Source organism: Vulpes vulpes, chromosome 5, assembly GCF_048418805.1.
Source record: "Vulpes vulpes isolate BD-2025 chromosome 5, VulVul3, whole genome shotgun sequence".
Taxonomy (NCBI): domain Eukaryota; kingdom Metazoa; phylum Chordata; class Mammalia; order Carnivora; family Canidae; genus Vulpes; species Vulpes vulpes.
The window spans coordinates 84693387-84700886 of record NC_132784.1 but is presented as its reverse complement, the minus strand read 5'-3'; positions in this window follow the sequence as shown (position 1 = coordinate 84700886).

Here is a 7500-nt window from a genome sequence, read left to right as displayed (position 1 = left end):
ACCTGCGCTGTTACCTTGTCCCCTTGAGGACACGCGTGCCCAGGGCTGCTATCGCCACACCGCAGCCTGGGGCCTCACAACCTCGGGGATGCAGCCCTGCAGCCCCCGGCGCCGGGCACCAACAGCAGGACACCCTGATTCCATGTCGGGGACAGTCTGCTTCCTGGCTCACGGCCACTGTCTTCTTGCTGTGTCCTCACGCAGCGGAAGGGGCGAGGGAGCTCCCTGGGCTCTCTTCTGCGGGGCCCCGACTCCATGCAGGGCCCCCCTTCACCTGCGAGGGCCCCGACCCCGTGCACGCCCCCTGCTTCACCTGTGAGGGCCCTGACTCCATGCATGGCCTCCCTTCATGAACTGTGAGAGCCCCAACCCCGTGCACGGCCCCCCTTTCCCTTTATCCACCTGTCCACTCCCCCTCCCACTCTCCCCCTTCCCCCCTTTCCTCCCTGTTGCCGCGTGGCCTCTCAATACTGTAGAGAGAGCGAGCGGGCAGGTGAATGGACAGATGTGTCCACGTGGACCAGGAGCTGCAGCGCGTGCGGGGCCCAGAACTCTGCTTCCCAGGATCCACTGGATCCCAGCTCAATCCGATGCCTTTTCCCCCAAAACTTCTCACTTCTGAGCTATGCTCTAATAAGAGGAGTCCGGGCCAGAAAGCCCAGCCGCCAGCTGCCCAAGCCCCAAAGCCGCTGTCTGCAGGGTCCTGGGTGGAGGAGCTGGCACGTGCTGGGGAAGATGCTGGAAGCAGGCCTTTCCCCAAAGCCTCCTGTGATCCAGATGGTGCAGGAACTGAGCTGCGCTTTGCACCATTGCCGAGCAGGGCCCTTCGCGGTCTGGCCGCGAGCGTAAGCCCAGTTCTCTCCAGCTGTTTGCTTAGCTCGCAGGGCGGAGAACCCGGAGGCAGGCCCTATGCCCACCGACACGCTTAGAAGGGTCAAGCCTGGAAGTAACCGACGTGTATCACGCCCGCCCACAGGCACCAGCCAGAACTGCAAGGGAGGCTGGGAAATGCCAAGAGCAAATGAGTATCTGGTAGGACCCATACACCCTCGGCCGCACCCATCGTCTGGCCTTTAATTCTTGCTATTGTGCGTGTCGATATCCTCTTGATCCATCAGACGTGCATCCTCTGAGGTCAAGAGCAACCCTAAGTTTCTCCCCGTGGGGCCGACAGCTTGGGTATTACCAGATATACACTGGTGACAGGTGGCCCTAAGGAGGTGACTAGCGGCAAGGTGGTGGGAGGGCCTGATGGGTCTGGGTGCGAATTCCAGCTCCAACGCTTCCCTGGCACAGTTTCTGAGCTTCAGCTTATTTTGCCTGTAAAATAGGAATGTCGACTCCCCCCCAATCACTGGGGGCCCAAATGACATCATTTAGGATATGAAGCGCCTGCCACACCGCACGCAGCGTGGTGAGGCTGAAACCCAGCAGCTACCGTCACCTCTGACATCAAGGGGCTGAGCTTCCCGCGCTCTGAGCGCCTCGAAATCACAGCAAGCGCGCACGTGCACAAACACAGCGGGCCCCCCACCTTCTCGGTCTGCAGAAGCGCACGTGTGATAGTTCCCGGTGCAGAGTGTCTGGACGTCGCAGGTCGCAAGAGCTCATGTGTGTGCACGGCCCCCCAGGCCAGGCAGCCCTGAGCCCCATGGCGGGGTTACCCACCCTGCAAACGAGCGAACCCGCTCACCGAGAGGCTAAGGTGTCACAGGTCCTGAGGCTGCGAAGGAGGTGAGGCGGTTTCCACCCCGGCCGGGCGGCAGGGCCCCTCCTCCACCCACGGCGGGGCCTCCAGCCTGGTGCCTGGACCAGCGGCCACACCTGCACCCGTGGTTTCTGGGGCGCCTGGAGGCTCCTGAGCCTCGCCCGGACTCCTGCGTTGCTCCTCCCCTGCCCCGTCCCTGGTGCCCCGGGGTGCCCGCTGCTCACTAGGTGCTGGAGGGCGCTGCCCGCACCCACTCATCCCCCAGTTCCCACTCCCTCCTGCATCCGAGGCCGGGGTGTGGGAAGGAGACCATGGCCCGTGCGTGGACGCGCCCTCCCTCCTCCCCCTGGGGCCCCCCGCTCCCTGTCCTCCTCCAGCTGGAACGCCGGGCGCTGGGATGTGCTCACTGGTCAGGCTGGGGCCGAGCTGAGAGGGCGCACAGCGGCTGCATCCCCGGCCGCGACCTCGTTCTGGCCCAAACCGGGCATCCCCGAGGGGGACCCCGGCCACAATCATGTTCTGGCCCAAACCCGGGCATCTCCGAGGGGGGAACCCACCTGGGATCTCGTTCTGGCCCAAACCCGGGCATCTCTGAGAGGGGAACCTGCCTGGGATCTCGTTCTGGCCCAAACCCAGGCATGTCCGAGGGGGACCCCGGCCGCGATCGTGTTCTGGTCCAAACCGGGCATCTCCAAGGGCTGAGCAGCGAACTGTGCGGCCCAGGGCCCTCGGGGCCGCTCCTCCCACCTCGGCCCGCGTGCTGTGCTGGAGGTCCGCTGGGCCAGGTGGAAGCAGATGGTGGGGGGCAGCCCCAGGCCAGCAGCTCCCAGGCTGTGCATGGGGGGAACAAGGGCCCAGGGCCCATGGGCTTGTCCAGGATGGGGGACTCCCAGAGGCTGCGCGAGGCGGCCACCCTGCCGGCACTCTCAGGACCCGGCCTGCCAGGCGCGGTTTCATGGTGACCCTGATGCTTGTTATGTGACCCCACGACAGCCACCATGACCAAGTGCTTCCTGTGGGTCAGGAGTCCTGCGTGACAACAGGGGGAGGCAGTGCTACTATTCATCATCATCCCCGTTTCATGTGGCAGGGGAATGAGCCTCGGGCCGTGAAGGAAGGGACCCAGGGTCTCAGAGCAGGTGTGTGGCGAGGACAGCACTCCGCCCGGCTCTGTGGGACCCCAGGCCTCTGGGTCTCACCACTGCTCTCACCTGAGGACGCCAGCATGTGCACTCGAACTTGGGCCCGAGCTGGCCCACAGGGGCTCCTCGTGGGGCCGTGACCCACTTTCCCAGCCTTCTGGGAGCACCTCTCAAAGGCTTCTCACATTCACAATCATTTATTGAGCAGGTCCTGATTTTATTTAAAATTGCGACATCCTGTTTCCCATAAATCCACAGTCCGTGACGGCAAGAATTTTTTTTTTTTTTTTTTGGATCCCTGCTGAATTTCCATCAACTAAAATAGTACCCAGCACACAGTAGGTGCACAATCAATATTTGTTAAACGAATGAGTGGCCGCGACCTCCAGATCTTGACCTGTTGAAGCCGCAGGGAAGATGTATGTATGTAGTTCTCTATTTGCATTATTTTTTTAAAAAAATCCATTACCACAGGAGCAGGGCTGGATCTAATCATGATAAATGCTTTTGAATTGGAGGGTGATTAATGAACTGTGAGACAAAGCTGAGTGCGTGGTGTGCCCGCTGACGCTCCAGAGCACGTTCTAACGCCACCCAGGCCGTACCCGCAGCAGATTTTGGACACTGGTGACGTTACTTGGATTTACTATCTCGGAACATTCCTCTCCTGGCCTTTGCGGTCCCCCTTGGAGAGATGTTGCCTTTCAGCGTTCTTGTCTCGGAAAGAGAATTCCAGGAGGTGGTAAGGAGAGGGACCCAAAATCAAGTCTGTGGGCTATTAATAGCTGTATCCCTTTGAGGCAGGCCATGCAACTTCTGCAAGTCCCATCCTCCCCCCTCTGTAAAATGGGACTGAGACCAGAACTTCCCTCATATGATTTTTTTTTAAAAGATTTCATTTATTTATTAATGAGAGGCACAGAGAGAGAAAGAGAGGCAGAGACACAAGCAGAGGGAGAAGCAGGCTCCATGCAGGGAGCCTGACGTGGGACTCGATCCGGGGTCTCCAGAATCAGGCCCTGAGCTGAAGGCGGCACTAAACCGCTGAGCCACCGGGGCTGCCCTCATATGATCTTTATCACCCGCGCCACCACCTTCCTCAGTCATTGCAATCCCTGCTCTGGGTCTTGGGAGCTCCAGCCCTGGCCTGTCAGCCCCCGCTTCACCAGGGATGAACAGAGGGGTCATGGCTCTTCCAAAGACAACGGAAGCAGAGGTCAGAGGGATCATCCATGGGACAGCGTGGCAACTTCTATAAGCTGGAAAAGGCCAGGAACGGATCCTCCCCGGAGCTCTGAGCGGAAATGCAGTCCTGCCACCACCTTGATTTTAGCCCAGTAGGATCATTTCAGTGAGACGGAGACTCTGATCTCTAGGACTGTAAGTTAATAAGCCTCTAAGCCCAACAGCATAAAGGAACTAATACAAGGGCCTCTGGTGTTGCTTCATCCTTCTCTGAAATCCGGACTCCAACTTCTATTTTAGTCCGTAAAAATCAAAACACACTTAGTTATATTAATTAGTTCTAGCCTGAAGAAAATACAATTTTCCGATAATACGCGGTAGGCCTGTCCCGTGGGTGTTTCCGGCCCTGCACTCGTCTGTGTACACCCATTTGTGCTCTGATCTACCCACCACCCTTCCCTCGCTCAGCTCCACGCTGCAGAGAACTACATTTTCAAGAACCTCCTTTTTGCAAGTGGCTTCCAGCTAGTTTTGGCCGATGGGCAGCACTGTCAGAAAGCGGGCAGGGGCCGCACAGTAGTTCACGTTCACAGCCTCCGGTGGCATCTCCAGCTGTGGGCCCGGTTCCTGATGCCACTGGGCATCATCCTCCACCGTGACTTTGGCTCCTGCCAGTCGGGTCCTGGTCTGGGGCCCCTCCCTTGTTCATTTCCAGCCCGGACGAGAGATGACTCCTGCAGGTGCTGATCTCTGGGTTGTTCGGCTTCTCAGCTCTTCCCTCACCTGTATGACCAGATCCCTTTATGGAAATCCCCGGAGTGGCTCATTTCCCGGCTGCCCTCTTTCTGCAGACGGTCCTCTGTTCTCTGGCTTCCAATCAGTCTGCAGGCTCTGAGGCTGTGCACTCTGTCCTCTGAGACCATGACAGCACTTGACCCTGTGCTGGGCTGAGTCAGCTCCACTTGGTTTGTGTCATGGATTAAAAGAGAGAAAAGCAAAAATGGTGGCTATGGCTTGTTGGTCTCCATTTTTCATTCTCCCCTACATAGTAACAGAACCCCAGACCTTTCTCTGGGTTCCTCACATGGCTGCCCAGAAAGAGCCTACCCTTCCCGACCTCCTGTACAGCCAGGCATGTCCCTCTGGTCAAGAGAACGTGAGCAGAAGTGATGTGTCTTCCAGGCCATACTCTTCCTTTCCTCCTCTTCCCGTTTCCTGCTGGCTGGGACGCGGATATGGTGGTGAATCATCTTGAGCCACGTGGGGGAGGGCAACACTCAGGGATGGCAGAGGCATGAGATGGAAAAGAAATCTTGTCTCTGATATTGTGGATTCGTCCTAACAGCCCTGGAGCCCTTACGTTTGGACCGGCACACGAGGGAGAAGTAAACATCCACCTCGCTTGTGCAAGTGTTATTTTGGTCTCAGTTGAGCTGTCAGACTTTGACCCTCGTCACTACAGCAAAACCAAGAGGTGCAGCCTTTTGCATGCAGTCAGCCATGCGTGCTTACGCTCTTGTGGCGCGCCCCGACCTGTGCTCGGACTGGGGGGCTGTGCAGTGTCTTGTCCTTCTCCTGGTTTCCACTGTGGTCCCAGGAGAACAGGAGCGTTCTTATTCCAAGATTCCCTCTACCTCCTGGCACCAACAGCCCATTGCAGGCCTCTGCTGTGTATTTGTGGGACGAATGATGGAATTTGAGACCCAAGATATGTCTGCCATTTATTTCTGGATCCAGAGCACTCAGGATTCTGTGACCTCTTTCTTTGGGCTTTCCTATGTCCATTAGTCATCCTAGAATCACAGATTCCTAATGCCTTAAGAATTATTTATTTAACAGTCTTACTTTACCCATCTGGTAGTTAAATTCAGAAAGGCCACATGGCAAGGTTGGGGTTGAGACAGGATTTGAATTTGGGTCCAGTGACCATGAGATCAAGGCTTGTTCGTCTGCTCTGGATCCATTGCCTACAGGTGGCCTTTCCAGGGGCATCTCTTCTGTTCTCCCCCTGCTTCCAGCAATGGGAGCTCCCTGGGTCTTCTCGCAGCTCCTTCAGACGGTCTGGGTTGGAAGTATCAGGGAGCAGGGCATCCTAGGAACTCAGCAGGAAATAGGCTTTGCTTGGGTGCCATGGGATGGTTCCTGGACCAGGCTTGTCTGCTGTAGCTCCTCCAGCCTAGGAACTGGATATTCAGCTCTGGAACCTGTGAGTTAGGGGTTAGGTTTGGGGTAACAGTCCCTCTCTCTCTTCCTTTCCTGAATTCTGGCCTGTAATGTATAAGCACAAAGAACTGAACCCAGTGGAGCTCAACTCTCAGGTTTGAGAGTGTGCAGCCTGGTCTCCACCACTTCCATCTGCTATCCCTCTGCAGACAGGGCCATGCTGACTGTCCCATCTCGTCCTAGGTGGAGGAGCTAGAGCAGGGGAGCAAACACCCGGCTCTGGCTTCTAGAACTGGCCCTTGCAGAGTCTGCTTTCACCTAAGATGGGAGAGGCAGGACAGGCTCCCTGCAACTGTTCCACATGGTTCCCGGGATGGCTGGTGGTCCTGAATTCACCCATCAGGTAAGGCAGTCCTGTGGTGAAGAACCAGTGAGGGGGTGGGGAGAGAGCAGATCCCCCTTTCAGTGGGCCCATATGGGGTGCAGGGATCCAGGAGGTGGTAGCAAAGGACGGGGAGACATCAGATCCATCTCCGGAAGACTGAGGCCTTGGGGACTCACCCTTTGCAGGTGGAAGGTGAACTGGGACCCAGGCCATCGGGCTCGAATCCTACCCACTGCCGTCACTTACGAGCTGTGTGACCTCGTGCGCAATACTGAATCTTTCTGCGTCGCAGATTCTCATCTGTGAAATGAAGACGATGGCAGTGCCTATCTCGTGCAGCTGCCCAGGGGATTAAATGAGATAAGGCCTCTGGAGCATTTACTCAGGCCTGGAACACAGCAGGTGCTGGATAAATGCTCATTTCCTGCTACTCTGGGGCAGTGGGGGCCGTGAGAGTCTGAGGCCTGGGCCATGGGCTGAGTCTGGCCAAGCGCTGTTAGCAGGGGGCCCCGGGAGGGGTGAGCCATGGGGTGCAAACCAAGAAAGTGCCCCCAGACCTCTCCCTCTCCCCTGTCCAGGAGCTAAGGAGACAACTCTCGTCCCGAGGGCCTTTCTCTCTGGTGGGGGGCGGGTGGGGGGGATGCCCAGCCCAAGCCCCGCACAGGTCCACCAGCAACCCGCCACCCTGCTATCCCCTCCCTCCTCGCTCAGACAGATGATGCCGTCAGGAGGGGCAGCAGCCTGCTTCATCACCCTAATTGCCATGTGGTTTGCGTTCATCAAGGAAACAGCAGGGATCCCAAATTAAATTCCAACATGCAATTTATTCAAGATGTAAGGCCTATGGAGAGGCTCTCTGCAGACCGCCCTGCCCTCCCGTTTCGCAGGCAGACGTTTCGTGCTGGCCGGGCTGCTGG